At 37.5% G+C, this 19,841-nt stretch overlaps 1 protein-coding gene across 7 annotated transcripts in view; it reads left to right on the forward strand.

Annotated features, from left to right (window-relative positions):
- Pak5 (p21 (RAC1) activated kinase 5) overlaps positions 1–19,841 on the forward strand; it is a 312,415-nt gene that overhangs the window by 101,222 nt on the left and 191,352 nt on the right. For 3 of the 7 annotated variants that reach the window (XM_085833816.1, XM_085833825.1, XM_085833821.1), the window contains exons 2-3: positions 13,761–13,799; positions 15,784–15,830. The exons of 1 other annotated variant lie outside the window; for it this stretch is intronic. The gene's annotated coding sequence lies outside the window, so the exon portion shown is untranslated. Of the gene's footprint in view, positions 1–13,760; positions 13,800–15,783; positions 15,831–16,654; positions 16,760–19,841 lie in introns of all 7 variants that reach the window. 3 more of the 7 variants (XM_029474644.2, XM_029474645.2, XM_085833823.1) reach the window with 2 other exon arrangements.

Below are 19,841 nucleotides of genomic sequence, written 5' to 3' on the forward strand. Positions count from 1 at the left end.
CAACATCGAGTTTATAATGAAGTCTGTTCTTGGCAGGGCCAGAATCCCCACTGGGACATCCTAGCAAGGAATGACTAAGTGAGAGCTTCACTGTAAATTCTCCTTTTCCCACACTTGCATAGTGCTCTACATTTGAAGAATGTTTTATTATGTTGAATACACCCAAAGATGTACCTTGGGATGCTGTTAAAGATGTACCATTCAGAAATCAGGTATACAGATAAATCATAAACATACCATTTCGTGATAGGCCCACCTGTGTGTACGCACATGAGAGAGAGAGAGAGAGAGAGAGAGAGAGAGAGAGAGAGAGAGAGAGAGAGAGAAGTGTGTTTTAAAGAGCAGCACTCTAAAATAAACAACAGAAATGAGAGACAACCTGTGTAACAGCAAGTCCTTTGGGAATGGTCTTCTGTTTAAGCAGAACTTGATCTATTTGCTTAAACTAAAGACCTGTCTGAGAGTTTATCTGGGAGAATCATCATCAATGTGTGTAATTTATTCATGGGATATCTGGATGCCTTTACCACACAAGATTAAAAACAATTAAAATCTACATCTATCGACTGACTCGACAGAACCACACCACTTTTGTTTTTATTTTTGAATGCATCTTCCTGAGTTTCAATAGTAACCTTTGCTACAGAGGCAATAATAAGAGTAAGATGATTTTCCTTCCGATTTATTTGGCTTTTCCATGAAAGAAATACTGTACACTTGGCACCGAGCATGCATTGTGCCATCTGTCTGCTGGTTCCCTTGCTGTGAACAGATTCACAGTAGCATGTGGGTGGGGGAGGATCCTTTTTAGACTCTTTCCTAAGAAGGTCAACTCTATGTGGCACTGGCTGTCTTTGAGTGATAGAGAACAGAAAATACATTGCTTTATTCAGCTTTCCATGCCTTATGCTTTAAGAAGTTGTGCATGTGGTAGGACCATTGCTGGTCTCCAATGTCTCTATACATCTTTCTAAGGTAGGATTTAAAGTGAGAACAAAATACAGGGACCCTAAGTAACAACTTGTCAATATCAGTGGTTTGAAAAGTCCTGAATTAAGGAAAGAAAAGAGGGAGGGTAGTTTTCTCCGCTTGTTCACTGAGATTCCATTTATTGTTACTAATAGAAACTAGTGAAGAATGGATTTTGTTTAAAGCCCCTTAAGTTTCAACTAGTTCCCCTATTATGTCCCCTGAAGACCATCATGTGGTACCAATCCTCAATTGATAGGTGAAAACTTTAAGGATAAGAGATGTTAAGCAATTTGCCCAACTCATGCCATGATTATTCAGGAGGATAAAGACTGTAGATCATTTCTCTTATTGTTAACCATGATAGACATGCTTAAATTCCTACAGGTACTGTAGGGATAACATGTAAGTGTAATTGGTTTCTTTTTCTTGTATATTGCAAGACCACTCCATACCTGTGTCCCGTGTCCCTGGCATCTTCACTATTCTGGCTTCTCCACTCCAGGGGCCACTCAGGACTTCTCTATAGGAATTCAAATTTTGGTACACAGTGACTGGTCTTAGATGTTCTCCACGAATTCATCAATCTTGGGTTCCACGTGGACAAAATTTATAAGACCACAGAGCTTTGCTAACTGGAGAAGTAGCCAAGTTCTCTTGGACCACAGCTATATCCACTTCTGTATGTTGACCCTAAGGAAATACTTTCCAAGGCAGTTGCTTTCAAGAATCAGGGAATCCTTTCACCTTAGGCTTTTTTCTTTTAAATAAATTTAGATAATCACAATATGTTGCCTGAAATGGGTGGGTCTTCTCCTTAAGACATTCCTCTATTGTCACATAGACATGTGGGTTCTCTACTACAGGACTGATCATTTTACCAATTATAGCTGCCTCTTCAGCACCATCCTGAATACTGCCTCATCTTGAAATTTATCCAGCCAAACAAATCAGTATATCTCTTTCAAAGTTGCAAATCAGTACATCTCTTTCAAATATAATATCACTCAAACTCTCAGGACATAAGCAGAATGCAGCTAGATTCTTGTACAAAGTTTTACACTAGTGGCCCCTAGTCCAATTGCTAATAGAGTCTTTATTACCCTCTGAAGCCTTATTAGCTGGGCCTTCATCATACACATTTCTTATGTTCTCCACTAGAAGAGCCCATTAAGCTTTGCTTCAAACATAGTATTTCATGGCAATACATCCACAAAACAATTCCAGCCACAAAAGGATTCGAGTGGCATAAGAAATACATAGTTTGGTTTATCACAACAGTACCAATTTCTGTCTTAGTTTTATTTCCAGCTTCTGTGGCCAAAACACTCTGACAAAGGTAACTTATGAGAGATAAGGTTTATTTAAGCTCAGAGTTTAAGAGCATAGTCCAAAAGTCAAGGCTTCAGGAACTTGAAACAGCTAGTCATATTCAGTCAAGAAGAGAGAAAGAACAAATGCATGCACACTAAGTGCATTCTCCACCCTCATTCTTCTTCTTTTATCTAGTTTAGGATTCCCACCCATAGTGGGCATTTTCCTCATGTCACTAATATATCCCCACAGAAGAGTCTGAAGGAGATAATACCTTGTTGAGACTCTCCACTCAGGTGAGTCTAGATTGTGTCAAGTTGACAATTAAACCTAACTGTGACAACTATGGTTGCCCAAGACATTTTAATAATAATAATAATAAATAATAATAATATAAATAATTTCTAGAGGTCAATTGTGGGGCAGGGTTTAGGAGTGTAATCTGTCTCAGAAAAGGTCTAAGCTGGCAGGGAAGATATTTCAACATTCTAAGGCCAAGATTTTATGTGTTTCGATTGAAGTCTGAGCTGTATGAAGCCCCAGAAACCATCTGAATTGAGCATTTTATTTTCAAGCATTTAGTCATGTGGGTGAAATTTCAATCTCCCAGTGCTGTGATGATGTTTCATGACAACATTAAAACCTCAGTGGCTTCTTGTTGGAAGCATTTATTTCTTCTGGGTCTTGATTAAGTTATAGATTTTGGTGGCAAGCTCTTCCTGTCTTGACTTGACTGAGTTTATTCCTCTATCTGCCTTTGGCTGGCATTTGGTGACTTAGGCTGGCCTCTACTAGGAACACTGGGATAACCTACATTTGCTCCCTTTGTCTTTCATTTTCCAACACAATACAGCAGGCTTATCCTCAAGGGGAAAACTGTACTACAAGAGTATAAGAAGAAACAAAAATGTATCTCTCTAGAGCTGGGGTAGAAAGCTGCTCTCTATTGGGTAGAACGTGTAGCTTTGAAAAAAGATGACTGACGGAAGGATTATTAAATCTCTGGTTTACTTAACAAGTTAGAGTTTTTTGTTTAAGTCCCACAGATACCATTCACATAATTTCTAAATTATCTCAATTTGTCTTGGGTTTGCCCTGCACCTGAAGTAAGTGTCTGGCATTAAGAGCCTTCGAGTTGCTCCTTTAATCCTTAAATTGCTGTAAAGCCTTATTCTCTTCCCAGAGTCACCTAATCCCTATGGGTCTATTAGTGCTTAACTGAGGTGTTTACTGATAAAGTCCAGTAGTAGCAACAACATTTTTCCAACAAAAACTGATTTTAACTCTTTTCCGATAAAGTCTATGTTTATAATTTTTTTACCAGAATTGTTAATAATTCTTTTATCCTTAAAATATAAAATGTGGACAAGAGCTCTAGTTGGTATGAGATGCCAAATCAACAAAGCTGGGCAGAAGCAAAAACTGTCAACATGTTAGTTGTCATGAACTTGTACTTTCATAGGGAAGTATTCAAGTTTAGTTAGGTTTTTTTCTCCCATATTTCTGTCTTCCCTGACTCCAGACTGAGACACAGTGGTAAGACAAGCTTCTGTCTAGGGAATTTTCTTATATCAGAATTCTTCTGTGAAATAACTGTCTTTCCTTTTATGAGACAGAAGATTCCAGTTCATCAAACTTGTACACTATTCCAACACTACTAATTCTTTCTTACTCAGAAGGTTTTGAGTCTGATCCCTAACAGTAAATGGGAATACAGGTAGATCTATTGACTTGTATTAGAAACTGATGTCATTCTGTTCTTGAGATAAATTAAAAATATCAGTTAGCTTTGGGAAAATGTAATTTACCTGTTTCTAAATATACGGCATGTAAAACTCAGCTTATATAAAATACAAGGATAGTACTATAAATTCTAGCATTTATCATTTAATAGCATTTCTAAGTATGAATAGTGCCCCCAATACATTTAAGTTTCCTTCATCTTTATATCACTGCATCAAGAGAAAATAAATATTGAGATGACTCTAACCTAGCTAAGATACATGGCCAAAGAGAACTTAAAAATATTTACAAACTATGATTTAAAAAAAAATAAGTGTTTGGAAAAAAAGGTCTATATAACTTTTACCACAATAGACACTATGCAGGTTTCAAGATTGCAGAAGCCTCGTTGAAAGTGTTCACTGCAACCAGAAGACAACTTAAAATTTGTTTATGGTTATCAGAGGCACTCTCAAGAAATACTCCACTTTTATTTATGTGTCCTACCTGACATTTCCTACTCAGAGGATTCCCAAGTGCCACATGGCTTCAGGGATTGACCTAGCAAGGTCAGCGAATGAATGAAAGAAGAACAGACATACAGACACAGACAGAGGTACAGAAAAACACAGATCAGATGGGCCATTTCCACTCTGATGGCTCACCTGGCACCAAAACCAACAACTTGGAAAGTCAGCATGTCTATTTTATACATCTTAATTGAGGAAGTGTGTTTGTTGTACAGAGCTAAATAAAGAGATAGGTGCATGGAATCCAGCTAAACGAGGAGTAGGCTAATTAATCTCAGTGGGAGGTCTCAATAGAGACCTGCAGTCTCAGGTTGTAGTTGTCATGGAAGGGGAAGCTATGGTTCATAATTTCTACATACACTGTCAACATTCATACTGTGACTAACAAAGGCTTTGCCATCTTTTTGAACCTCATACAGAAAAGGCTTTGCCACTTCTATTGGTTTGAGATGTTCCATTTGTTGAAACGACAGTGCTAATGCTAGCAATACATTCACTCAGTACTTCATCTGCTTCTGGCACCCAAACCAGGTCTCTGTTTTGCACTAATAAACCCAAGAATAATAACTGGCATAAAAATTACACCAGGATAAATCATGAAAAGTGGGATGATAAAAATCTATAAAGAAGATAGCAAGAAGAAAAAAATTGCACACAAGCAACAACAACAACAAAAATACCTCTTAACAGATACACTGTTAATACAAAAGAGTAGTCTTTGAAATACTGAAGCAAAAAATTATCAGTCTGATATTCTATATCCAAATGTATATTACAAAATTGTAAGTAAAATAAAAACTATTTTGACACAAAACAAAAACAACCTTGATAGAAACAAAAAAGAAATTGCTAGCAAATGGTGGTTATGGAAGTAATATTATCAATAATCACAATAAATGTAAACAAAATTAAATACCTTATTAAGAGGCAAAGATATCGGATTGGAAAAATAGCAATATACATATGTTGGCCGTTTGAAATGAAACCTTCTTTATAAAAACAAGAGTAAATTGAATGTTGACAATGAAATACATATGCCAACATAAGCAAAAGAAAATTAGGGTGCTGTGTTTTAGAGAAAAAAATATTAATAAAGGGAAAGAAGGTCTGTCTTAGTTAGGATTTTACTGCTGTGAACAGACACCATGACCAAGGCAACTCTTATAAGGACAGTATTTATGTGAGGCTGGCTTACAGGTTCAGAAGTTCAGTCCATTATCATCACGGCAGGAACATGGCAGCATCCAGGCATAGTGCAAGTGCAACTGAGAGTTCGACACCTTCATTTGAAGTCAGCTACTGGAATTTAGGATGAAGGTGTTAATCCCACACCCACATCAACATACACACACACACACACAAAAAAAAAATCAAAGCAAATCTCAGAAGATGGAAAGATCTCCCATGCTCATGGATTGGCAAGATTAACATAGTAAAAATGAACATCTCACCAAAAGCAAGCTAGAGATTCAATGCAATCCCCATCAAAATTATAACTCTTCACAGAGATAGAAAGAGCAATTCGCAAGTTTATCTGGAATAACAAAAAACCCAGGATAGCAAAAAACATTCTCAACATTAAAAGAACTTCTGGGGAAATCACTATCCCTGACCTCAAGCTCTACTACAGAGCCATAGTGATAACAACTGCACGGTGTTGGTAGAGACAGGCTGGTAGATCAATGGGATAGAATTGAAGACCCAGAAATGAACCCACACAACTATGGTCACTTGATCTTTGACAAAGAAGCCAAAACCATCCAGTGGAAAAAAGACAGCATTTTCAACAAATGGTGCTGGTTCAACTGGTGGTTAACATGTAGAAGAAAGCAAATTGACCCACTCTCATCTCCTTGCACAAAGCTCAAGTCCAAGTGAAACAAGGACCTCCACATAAAACCAATATGATGAATCTAATAGAAGAGAAAGTGGAAACAAACCTTGAATACATTGGAACAGGGGAAATTTTCCTGAACAGAACACCAATGGCTTATGCTCTAAGATCAACAATTGACAAATAGGACCTCATAACATTGAAAACCTTCTGTAAGGCAAGGGATACTGTTAATAGGACAAAATGACAACCCACAGATTGTGAAAAGATCTTTATCCACCCTACATCCAATAGAGTGCTAACATCCAAAATGCACAGAGAACTCAAGAAGTTAGACTCCAGAGAACCAAATAACCGTATTAAAAATGGGGTACAGAGCTGAACAGCAAAAAGCTGAAAAGCCCTTATAGAAATGTTCAACATTATTAGTCATCAGGGAAATGCAAATCAAAACGACCCTAAGATTCCATCTTACACTAATCAGAATGGATAAGATCAAAAACTCAGGTGACAGCAGATGCTGGTAAGGATGTGGAGAAAGAAGAACACTCCTCAATTGTTGGTGGGACTGCAAGCTGAAAAAACCACTATAGAAATCAATCTGGCAGTTCCTCAGAAAATCGAAAATATTTCTCTATACCTGAAGACTCAGCTATACCACTCCTGGGCATATACCCAAAAGATGCTCCAACATATAACCAGAACACATGCTCCACTATGTTCATAGCAGTCTTATTTATAAGAACCAGAAGCTGAAAACAACCCAGATGTCCCTCAACAGAGGAATGGATAAAGAAATTGTGCTACATTTACATAATGGAGTACTAATCAGCTATTAAAAACAATGACTTCATGAAATTCACAGGTAAATGAATTGAGCTAGAAGATATCATCCTGAGTGAGGTAACCAAAACACAAAAGAACACATGGTGTGTACTAACTGATATGTGGATTTTAGCCCAAAATTCAAAATACCCACGATACTATCCATAAACCATATGCAGCTTAAGAAGGAGGAAGACCACACCAAAGTGTGGATGCTACAGTCATACTCAGAAGGGGGAAGAAAATAATCTTGGGAAGGAGAGGAAGTGAGAGATCTGGGAGGGAGAAAGGAGGGGAAGGAAAAAGGGGGTGGGTTCAAATGCAGGAGGAGATGGGGGAAAAGTACAGAGGGTCAGGAATTTGAAAGGATTTGTGTAGCAATGGGGGAGGGGGAACTGGGGATAGCCACTAGAAAGTCCCAGATGCCAGTGATGCAAGGTCCCTGGACCCAACAGGGAATACTTTAGCCAAAGTACCCAGCAAAGGAGAAATAGAACCTGTAGAGACATATCCAGGAGTTAGGCCTGGTCCCCTGTTTCTGGATAGGGCTATCCACCCACCTTAAAAATATTAATTCAGAATTCCTCCTCTCAAAAGGAACTTCAGGGACAGAATGGAGCACAAACTGAAGGAAATGCCATCCAGAGACTGCCCCACCTGGGGATTCATCCCATCTGCAGACACCAAACCCAGACACTATTGCTGATGCCAAGAAGCACTTGCTGACAGGAACCTGATATAGCTGTCCCCTGAGAGGCTCTGCCAAACCTAACCAATACAGATTCAGATGCACACAGCCAAACATCAGACTGGGTGTGGGGACCCCAATGGAGAAGTTAGGGCAAGGACTGAGGGAGTTGGAGGGGTTTGTAATCCCATAGGAAGAATAACAATATAAACTAACCAGAAACCCCAAAGCTCTCAGGGACTAAACCAACAACCAAAGAGTACTAATGGGGGAACCCATGGCTCCAGCTGGATGTGTAGCAGTGGATGGCTTTGTTGGGCATCAATAAGAGGGGAACCCCTTGGTTCTGTGGAGCCTCAATGCCCCAGGGTAGGGGAATACTAGGGTGTTGAGGCAGGAGTAGGTAGGCAGGTGGGGGAGGACCCTCATAGAGGCAAGGGATAGGGAGTTTGTGAAGGGAAACTGGGAAGGGGATTAACATTTGAAATGTAAATAAACTAACCAATAATTTTTTTTTAAAGAAAAAAAAGGAGGACACTCATCATGAAAACACAACAGTCCTAAATGTTTGGCTATCTGACAAGAGATATCTGAAGCACATATAGCTGAGGATTCTGTAAGAGCAATGGGAAACAAATACGGCTTCATCCCTAGAGATTCAGTGCTATAGCAGTGACTAAAGAAGCAGACAGAAAATCAGTGCTGATTTCTGCAATGATTAAATACAAGAGTGAACACAGCTAAAAGATAGGCAAAGGAGTTTGAAACTGCGTGAACAGGTAATCCACGCAAGTGCAGAAATGGCAACGCTATGGATGAACACACCTCAGAACTGCCTCTTATCACTTTTGTCTTGAGGAGATCAGTTAATAAATAGTTATTATTTTTGCAAAGTATATATCAAAGTTTTATACTTTTGACCCAATTTCACTTTTGAGAATATTCAGTAGGTGTATTTAATCTTTGCCTATACATTATTCACCAAGTTTAGGAATTTTTCATTTTGTGCAGCTATCTGTATGTTCAAATATTTTATAAATGATTATGTATGCATATGTATGTGTAGTGTATAAGTGAGTGTGTATTCATGTGTGTGTGTGTGTACTGATATATATGGAAGCCAAAGGTTAACACTTCCTCAGATACTTCCACCTCAGTTCTTGAGTCTTTCAGACAAATCTAGAGCTCACTGGTTTGGAATGACTGGAGCCAGCAAGCACCAGACAGGGATCCTATTATCTGTTCCTGCTCTTGCTAAGATTACAGGAATCTTCATGCTTGCACAGCAAGCACATCACAGCAGCTCCTTCAAATACTTGTTTATATTCTGTATCAGAGAATCATCACTTGAAATTATTCCACAGGTCATTGATATACTATTAATTTATTTTATAACCTATTCTCTATGTCATGTTCAATAGCTGTATGGCTGTGTCTCCAGTGTCACAAATACTTACTTATTCTGTGATATCTGTAATGATCCAATCTAATGTGTGTGTGTGTTTTTTAAATTAAGCCTCACCTTTTACATTCTTAGACTATTTAAATGAGTCTTTTCCAAGCACATGAAATACCTTTATAATCAGAGTTTTGGAGTCCTAGATTGCTAATTATTACATTTGTGCTAGTTATGAACTGATTTTGATCAAAGAGGTATTTTCTCTTTGTTGGTCATATTTCCTGGCATTCTTAAAGATCAAGAATTGATGCCAGATTTACGGATGTTATAATTTGCGGTATTGGAATTTTATATTTAAGCTACTGTTTTTCATACTGGATATTGAGCCCAGGGACTCACACATTGCTAAGCACATGTTCTACCGCTGAGATACACACCATTCCCATTCCTATAAATATTCGTAAACTGTGTTCTGGGTCACAATTAAGTTACTTGAAAACAGTGTGAAAAAAAATTTAACAACATCTTGGATGCAGCCGAGGCAGTATTCAATCTAGGATTAGTATTCAGCACTGCTGTGGTCAGAATCTTTATGTAATGCACATGTTTGACCTGGGCACTGGAGTCTTACTGATGTGAACACCTGGTGCTGGCCAGTGTGAAGTGTGGCCATTGTTACTTCTTGGAAATACTTTTTTTTTTTTTTTGGACACAGCATTATATATTACATAAGCACTTCTAAACAGTAATTGTGAAAGAGGGTTCACTCATGACTATGAGGACACTCACAGGAAGCCCATTTTTTTCTGTTGATTGTTCTGTGCCTCTGGAACCTTAAACCATCCTTTTACACCGACTTTTATATCCCAAACATTGTCTTCTACTCCCTCTTCATTTCTGTCTCTAAAGCCAAGTGGTATGAAGATTCATAAAAGTATTCATATCAAATAGTAAGAACTTGCCGTGCATGTTTACTATTAACACTTATAGAAACACCAGGTCTCCTCAACCTTAGAGAGAATGTATAGCCATAGATCTTTGTTCTTAGCCTCATCCTCATCAGGTGGATTAAGCTTTTGTATGCATCTTTCTGTTATGCATTTCTCTTTAGTTTCTCATTCCTTCTCTTCTTACCCTCTCTTAGTGTCTTACCTGTGGTTCTCTCTCATTTCTCTCTGTATGTTTTATTCAGTTACTCACTCTCTACTCCCCAATTCCTTTTCCTCTTCCAGAGAGACCATCCTAGCTGTGCAACATACCTTTTACTCTCATCTACGCTTGTTAATGCTAGAAGTTGAGCTTGGGAACAATGTGGATCCAAAGCTTTCTTCTGGTTTTCATCCTCCTTACTGCAGAAGACTGCTATGAACATTACTTCTCCAGCTGTCTTTTTTAGGTATCTCACACCTACTTTACTGGAGTAGAGTTAGAAAGATGAGCATTATGAATTCATCATTTTAAATAGCTGTGTAGTACTCCATTGTGCAAATGTACCACATTTTTTGTATCCATTCCTCTGTTGAGGGACATCTGGGTTCTTTCCAGCTTCTGACTATTATAAATAAGGCTGATATGAACAGAGTGGACGATGTGTCCTTACTACATGTTGGAGCATCTTCTGGGTATATGCCTAGGAGTGGTATATCTGGGTCCTCAGGCAGTAAGTACTATATTCAGTTTACTGAGGAACCGCCAACCTGATTTCCAGACTGGTTGTACCATCTTGCAATTCACCAGCAATGGAGGAGTGTTCCTTTTTCTCCACATCCTTGCCAGCATCTGCTATCACCTGAGTTTTTTTTATATTAGCCATTCTGACTAGTGAGAGGTGGAATCTCAGGATTGTTTTGATTTACATTTTCCTGATGTCTAACGATGTTGAACATTTCTTTAAGTGCTTCTTAGCCATTTGGTATTCCTCAGTTGAGAATTCTTTGTTTAGCTCTGTACCCTATTTTTAATAGGGCCATTTGGTTCTCTGGAGTATAACTTCTTAAGTTCTTTGTGTATTTTGGATATTAGCCCTCTATCGGATGTAGGGTTGGTAAAGATCTTTTCCCAATCTGTTGATTGCTGTTTTGTCCTGTTGAGAGTGCTCTTTGCCTTACAGAATCATTGCAATTTTATGAGGTCCCATTTGCCAATTCTTGATTTTAGAGCATAGATCGTTGGTGTTCTGTTCGGGAATCTTTCCCCTGTGCAGATTGATTGCTCTGTAGTAGAGCTTGAGGTCAGGATGGTGATTTCCCCCAGAGGTTCTTTTATTGTTGAGAATAGTTTTTGCTATCCTGGGGGTTTTTTGTTTTTGTTTTTTTGTTATTTCAGATGAATTTGGAAATTGCTCTCTCCAACTGTTTAAAGAAATGATTTGGAATTTTGATGGGCATTTCATTGAATCTGTAAATTGCTTTCAGCAAGATGGCGATTTTTACTATATTAATCCTACCAATGCATGAGCATGGGAGATCTTTCTGTCTTCTGAGATCTTCTATTCATGAAGTTCTTAGGTAAATGTATGGAACTAGAAATATGATCCTGAGTTAGGTAACCCAATCACAAAAGAACACGCGTGGTATGCACTCACTGATAAATGGCCCAGAAGTTCAGAATACCCAAGATACAATTCACAGACCATATGAAGCTCCAGAAGAAGGAAGACCACAGTGTGGATACTTTGGTCCTTCTTAGAAGGGGGAATCAAAACACCCATGGGAGGAGATACAGAGACAAAGTTTGGAGCAGAAACTGAAGTAAAGATCATTCAATACTGTCCCACCTGGGGATCCATCCCACATACAATCACCAAATCCAGACACTATTGTGGATGCCCACAAGTGCTTTCTGACAGGATCCTGATATATCTGTCTCCTAAGAGGCTCTACCAGTACCTGACAAATATAGAAGTGGAGGCTCACAGCCATCTACTGGACTGAGAACAGGGTCCCCAATGCAGGCGCTAGAGAAAGGATCCAAGGAGCTGAAGGGTTTGCAGCCCCATAGGAGAAGTAATATGAACCAACTAGTACCCCCACAGCTCCCAGGGACTAAACCACCAACCACAAGAGTACACAAGGAGGGATTCAAGGCTCCAGTTGCATATGTAGCAGAGGAGGCCTTGTGGGACATCAATAAGAGGAAAGGCCCTTGGCCTTGTGAAGAAGGTTCAATGCCCCCAGTGTAGGAGAATGCCAGGACAGGGAAGTGGGAGTTGATGGGTTAGTGAGAAGGGGTAGGAGATGGGAAAGGGGGTTTTCGAAGGGGAAACGGGATAAAATTTGAAATGTAATTGAAGAAATTATCTAATAAAAAGGGGGAAAAAAGAAACATGAGCATCTATTACAGCAGGAAACCCATAGAATCTTTCTACTGTTTACCCTCTTTTTTTCCCCCAATGGTGATCTCTGAAAAGCTCTCCATTTTCCTTCAAAAAAAGTAAGCAGGAACAAACATCTCAATGTGAATCATTCTACAACAAGGACTTATTAAAGCATGTTTGTTAAAACCATGTTTGAGTTGTTGGTTTATATCAGCAACCTCTTCATATACTACTGTGCTTCACAGCTGAAAGTCACACCTGGCAAGATGCCAGTCTCTCAAATATTCAGTCAGAACAAAATGAACAAAGAAACAAACCAAATAAACAAACAGCAACAACAAAATCCCAGAAACAAAGGTAGTAACGATGTAAGGTAATAGATACACAAGTCCACCTCATTGTGATGAATACTTCCCAAATTATATGCATGTGAAAACAATTTGTACATCTTAATATATGCAATATTTATTTGTTAATTACATATAGTATATACATTTACCATGTCAGCATAAACATTTATTTCCTTCATAACACTCATCAATCAAAATGTATAATTATGAACTTAATTGTTTAATTAATATTGAATTATCTGCCACACTACACTATTATCTCTGTGAGGCTAAAAGAGCCATGTCTGAATCACTAATAATTTACTCTTCAGTCCCTATCAGTGTCTGTCCAGTTAAGCACTTTGTAAATTCGCATTCAATATCATTCTAGGAAAGTAATTATCAAAGGTACAAGAGTCCAATAAAACACAAGCAAAAGATAGACTTGTGGGAAATAAATATTATTGCTTCCAGATTATTCTGCTAATCTAGGGTCATTAATAAGAACAAATGGTGATTGATATCTCTATACAAGAATTATGTTTTCTTAAGTAAGGACTTCATAAACCTTTAAGCAACTAAAACATAGCATACCTAGAATATTTTATTTTATTTTATTATTTTATTTTATTTTATTTGTTACCCAGAGAGTTTTGTTCTGGATATGTGTTAGGATAAAATCAGAAACAGATGAAAGGAGAGAGCAAAATAAGAGAAAAGATACAGACTCCTATAAGAATAACCTCAAACTCTCTGTGGCCTTTGCATAAATGACAGTGTAGAAGATGGGTGTAGGTGGATACAGAATATCAACTATGCTTATCAATTCTATAGGTGGACTCCAATTCTCAGAAGAACTCAGCTGACTACCAGGTGAGAAAGCAGCACTTTGATTCTCCAAGGAAGTAGACTGCAATGCCAGCAATTTTGTTATGGGGTTCTGATGGTGGTTTCTGCTTTGATTTTTGTTGTTCTTTTCTTTTCTTTTCTTTTCTTTTCTTTTCTTTTCTTTTCTTTTCTTTTCTTTTCTTTTCTTTCCTTTCCTTTCCTTTCCTTTCCTTTCCTTTCCTTTCCTTTCCTTTCCTTTCTTTCCTTTCCTTTCCTTTCCTTTCTTTCCTTTCCTTTCCTTTCCTTTCCTTTCCTCTCCTTTCCTTTTCAACTTTTCAATAGTGAAATTGTTAACAATTTATAATAAGAGGTTTTAAATGTGTGATACATTTTACATATATTAGTTATAAATTTTTGGTGATATAATATCAGGGAATACAAATAATGATCTATGCTAAGCAGTACACATACCAAGTATTACTGTTTGAACAGATAATTTGGCAGTACCCTAAATGTTTAAAATGCTTTATTGATGTTAATGTACATAAGCAGTTTGAAAATAACCATAAAAGAATTTTAATTCATACTTTATGTACTTTGTGGACAACATTAGTTTTGTCTAGAGGTTTTATGACTTATGAGCATTTATCCTGATGACGGTACCTTCTATTCAACATAAAAAATGTACAGATCATTTTAATGTATACAGTTGACCCTAGAGAAAATCTTTGCATATCAATTTTCAATTCAGATGAGTTTTCTAAACATTAACTAACATTAGAAGCTTATACAATTAATTTTTGATATTTTATATTCTTTTTTAAAAGTTCCTATATTGCTTTATTATTCATGTTACAGCATATATCTAAATATGTTTTGTTATTTGTTTTGGATGTTTGCCTAAAACTTAAGGATTTTACTCTGGCATACTTTAATGAATAACAAAGTTTCTCTAGGCAAAATAATACATAAAAATTAATGCCACTTGCTAGTAATATCCTTCATCTCCATTGCAAAGTATATGCTCTAAAACAGAAATATTTAAATGCTTAAACAAAAATTAACTAGTTAATGTCAGCTTTTGTACTACTAACATAAATGTATATCAATTTTTCCTTGGAAAAATTCACCAAACTGCTAGGTTTGAAATCTCAGCATTTTCCTCTCTTGTCATTATCATTACAAAGGTTTCTAAATCATCACAGTAAATAATAGGAATGGAGGTGTCAATCACAGGTGGTTAAAAATAATAATTACTAATTATTAATTACTACTACTAATGATTATTACTAATAGGGTTGTCAAGAGAAACAACTTAAAGAATGACTTTATATATGAATATCATATATTGTATGTAGTCTATATGATTATTTGTGTGGTACACACATGTGTATGTATAGTCTCTCTCTCCTTCTCTCTCTCTCTCTACACACACACACACACACACACACACACACACACACACACACACACACAGTGCATATAAAGGGTATTTATTAGAATGGACTACAGGCTGTGGTCCAGGTAGTCCAACAATGGCTATCTACTAACAGAAAGTCCAAGAATCCAGTTGTTCAGTCCATGACTATGGATGTCTCCATTGGCCTTCAGCTTACGCCAGATTCCTAAGGGAACAGACTGAAATGCCAGTAAAGGAATGGACCTTCCAGCAAGAACAAGTAGAAACAGGCAAATAGCAAAATTTTTCCTTCAGCCATGTTCTTTATACAGGCTGCCAGCAGAATATGTGGCCCACATTAAAGACAGATATTCCACCCTCCAAACTCTGTATTGAAAGTGTGTCTTCACTGAACTGACAATCAGGGAGCCCTCATGGGTTTGACACTAAGCATACACGTTATGGTTATGTATCTGGGTCTTCTTGTGGGAGCAGGGGCTGTCTCTGACTCTTTTGCCTGCTTTTGGGATCCTTTTCCTTCTACTGGATTGCCTCTTCCATCCTTAATATGAGGGTAGGTGCCTAGTCTCATTGCAACTTGATAATGCCATGTTTGCTTGATATCCATAGGAGGCTATGCCCTTTTCTGAAGGAAAACTGAGAAGTCAGTGACAGAGGTGAGGAGGGAGGGGAAACTGCAGTCAGGATGTAATATATAAGAGAAGAATAAATAAAAAATAAAAAAAACTTAAAAATGCAATAAAATAAAAATAAAAGTGTATCTTCCCATGACAAATGATTTAATTAGAAAATGTGCCTCACATGAGTACCTAGCTACTGGGTTTTAGTTAATTCCAGATGTAGTCAAGTTGACAACCAAGAATAGCCACCATGCACGGCCACTGAGAAGTGTTGTTGCAGATATAATCCACATCAACACACACTATACACATGACTGCCACGCAAATACGTGACAGAAGCAGGCAACAATTGCATTTTGTCACAATGGGTAAAATAACATTAAAAATTAATTTTCTCTTTTCAGTCATTGATATCTTTTGAATGCTAAGTTTATATTCTTGGCATTCTTTGTGGCTACTAGATATTGCCATTTAGTGTTTATTATTTTGAGTTTGTTAAGGAGATATGTTCCACAAATGCTTGATGCTGAATAAAGCCCCAGGTCCTTGGTAATGTAGTCTGCATTTGAGCTTTTTATCAAATAGTCCACAGGACTAATGAAGCTTTTGCTCATTGTTTGTCATAGTACAGAAGCCCCAGCACCTACCTGTGCTTTGTTTTGGCTCTTGAGAAACACTCATACTTTTCATTGATGAAAACTTAGGTTTTATAGAATAGATCAAAGATTAGGAAGAAAAGCCAGCTGATAATAATTCATACTCACTAATCAAGATTCATCGAAAGAGAAAGTCAATTGCTTGGGGGAAAGTGGTGTCTGACACCTGTGATTTGAGTGTGCATGCGGTGTATTTCTCTTAAGGATTCCCACAGATTTTGTGAGAAGCCAAATTTACAGCTTCACATTCCGTCCAGACCCCTGCCAGGCGTGCTTCCCAGAGACCTTTAGTGCCTAGAGGACTCTCAAGTAAGCACATATTTATGCTTTGGTTGAAAGCATGTGAAATGAAATGTATGTATTTCGAAAGGACAGGTTTTACCTTTTTTGAGATAGAGTCTTACTATGTAGCCCTAGATGGCCTCATACTCACTATATATGCCAGGCTGACCTCACTTTCACAAAGAGCCACTTACCTTGCCTCCTTAGTACAACACCCTGCCCAAACAGATTTCACACTGAGTTTTTATGCTATACAGAGATATTGTTAAAAAGTAGAACTCTCTAAGATAAGTACCATCACTGTACAATTTGATTATGTGACCACTGACATTTCATTTTATCATGGTAAGCTCTCTGATAAAATCTGCCTGTTAGTTTAACAGTTGAAGAGAATCAAAACAAACGATGTTGCTTCTTATTAAGTAAAGTATTCGTTGCCCTTGTTTATTTAAATTTGTATGCTACTACATTTTAGCTCATTGGATATATTAATAATTGTTTTAAACCTGAAATCTCATGAATAACTAATTATTTAACATATCAGCATTCAGAACTATGTTAAGAAGAATATGATCTAGCATTTATCCCTGGAAAGATACACAGCATCTGTATATGTGTGCAGATGGGATGGTAGTATGGGGATTCACATTTTCTTTTTACACATCATGTTTAAAGCTAGATTACCATTGATCTTTCTGAGAGAATTAAATCTTCTCCAGAGGGATTTCCTTGAACTTGCGGGGATACTTAGTAATATAGAGAAGCTAGCACAAACTTAACAAGCTGAAAATTCTCTAAAAACCATCCTGTCTCTTCTTTTGTTAGTCTCCCACTGGTATTCCCACTGCTACCCTGAGACAGAGATCACCAGCTCAGGTTCAGGCATGATACCTGTGTTTATAAAGCAAAATAAGTGGTCTCTCTCAAAGTGTCCAATTTTAGAAACATACTAAAGGAGTCTCACAATTCAATTGAAACTTAAAGATCTTATTTATTTGCCTTTTGCAGAATGCTGTTGTAGAGAGGAAGCCACACCTTGTAGTAGCAAGGGAAGTGACAAATGGCAAATGGAGGATGAGTGAAGATCACAGAAATGTAGACAGTATTTTTTTGCATGCTGTGTATTGTATCACTTTAGGGGCTCATTTGCTGGTAAATATAACAAATTGGAAATAAAAGTGAATGAAATTTATTCTCATTTACATTCGTCCCTCTTGATGACCTTAGGCAATGAGTGACAGGCACCATAGACAACCTTCTTCGCTATCATGAAGTCACCCTCAGTTTATCACCACTGTTTGACAACTCAGCCACAGGCTTTTACACAAGAGGAATATGATTCCCTTATGTGTCCACAGGTCAGCTGAGGGAAATTTCTGGTCCTGCCTGGTATCATACAAGAATCAGAAATCAGCGCTTGAATAAACAACATGAAAAGAAAATGTTGGCTATAGCCTCACATGTTTTGGGGGGCATCTTTGCCAGCAATAACTATGGCATTGTTACAAATTCATAAATTGCATTTTTTATGGCTCTACTGACTTAAACACACCACAGAGAATATACCTTTAATTTTTAACAGTTGTAGTTGATTATCAAATTCGGACATGAAAAAACCCTTATGCTTTTGTTCTTTCCAAACATAATCGGGAATCTAGCTATTTTTGTTTTGCTTTGTTTTGTTTGAAACTATGGACTTGATTTGTAAAAATATTTTAGTGAACTTTTTTTAATGTTTAAGGTTTATCTTTATTTATGTATGAGTCTGTGTGTGTGTGTGTGTGTGTGTGTGTGTGTGTGTGCACGCACGCGCGCATGTGCGGCGTTGGCAAAGTACAGAAGCAGGTAGCAATTCTCCATTGAGCTAGAAGTACAGACAGTTGTGAGCCACCTGACGTGGGTTCTAGAAACTGAACTCAGGTCCTCTGGAAGAGCAGTAGGTCTCCTGATCTCCGAGCCACCTCCACAGCCTCTTGACTTTTTACTTTAACATCAGTTCAATTATAGTGTGAAGAAGTAATCAATGGGATAGCATAGCAAATGGGGCCCATAATCTAAAAGAAGCATGAAGGTAGAAGATGAGACTACATACAAACTAAGTACTGTAGCAAGAATATAATTCACAATATTATGAAGGTTAAAAAATACAAACATAGAAGCACCAGAAAATCAAAAATACATCTTATTTTAAAAATAACTCATCCATTATGTCTATAATATATTAACTCCTATATACTTTGACTACAAATCTTTGTTTCTTCACATTAAATATAAAAATCATTTGAACATCCCATAGAAGGATACTGTTTGAATGAAAGATGTTCCCATAGGCGCATATATTTGAATACCTGGTTCTCAGTTGGTGGAACTGTTTGAGAAGGATTTGGAGGCATGACTGTGTTCAGAGGTAGGAAGTGTGTATATGCTGAATGCTTTAATGTTTTAAAAGACTCATGACATTCCAGACTCTGTCTTTCACTGTCCCATTGTAGTGTCTGTCTCAAGATATGAGCCCTCAGATACTGCTCCAGCACCACCTTTGTATGTCTGTTGCTCTGCTTCCTTCCATGATGATCATGTACACTAACACTCTGAAACCATAAGTCCCAGATAAACTTTTCCTTTATAAATTCTCTTGGTCATGGTATTTAATCACAGCAATAGAAAAGCCTCTAAGATATAGAAGTTGGTACCAGGGAATGGGATATCACTGTAATAGGCTTGACCATGCTGTTCTTTGGAGGAGTATGGAAGACTTTGTGACTTTTGACTAGGAAAGCACTTTTAACATTGTAAGTTGAAATTAATAGGCCATCCTAGTAGATATAGGATGACAAAGGTGTTGAGAGTAATGTGGACACTGCTGGCACAAGCAGTTTCAGAGGAAAACAATATGATCAACTGGACTAGACACCATTCTTGGATATACTGACAAAGACTATGGCTTCCCGTGACCCTTACCCTAGGAATTTGTGTTTCCAAAGGACTTCTATTGACAATGTTGCTCTCTCTGCCTAGTGCTTTTGTATAAGGATGTGAGCACTCACCTGTTCCCGCTGCGATGCCTTTGACTCACTATCATGGACCCTAATCATCTGAAACTATAAGC

The sequence above is a fragment of the Mus caroli genome, unplaced genomic scaffold (genome assembly GCF_978045245.1).
Source record: "Mus caroli unplaced genomic scaffold, Mus_caroli_1 scaffold_2, whole genome shotgun sequence".
Taxonomy (NCBI): Eukaryota; Metazoa; Chordata; class Mammalia; order Rodentia; family Muridae; genus Mus; species Mus caroli.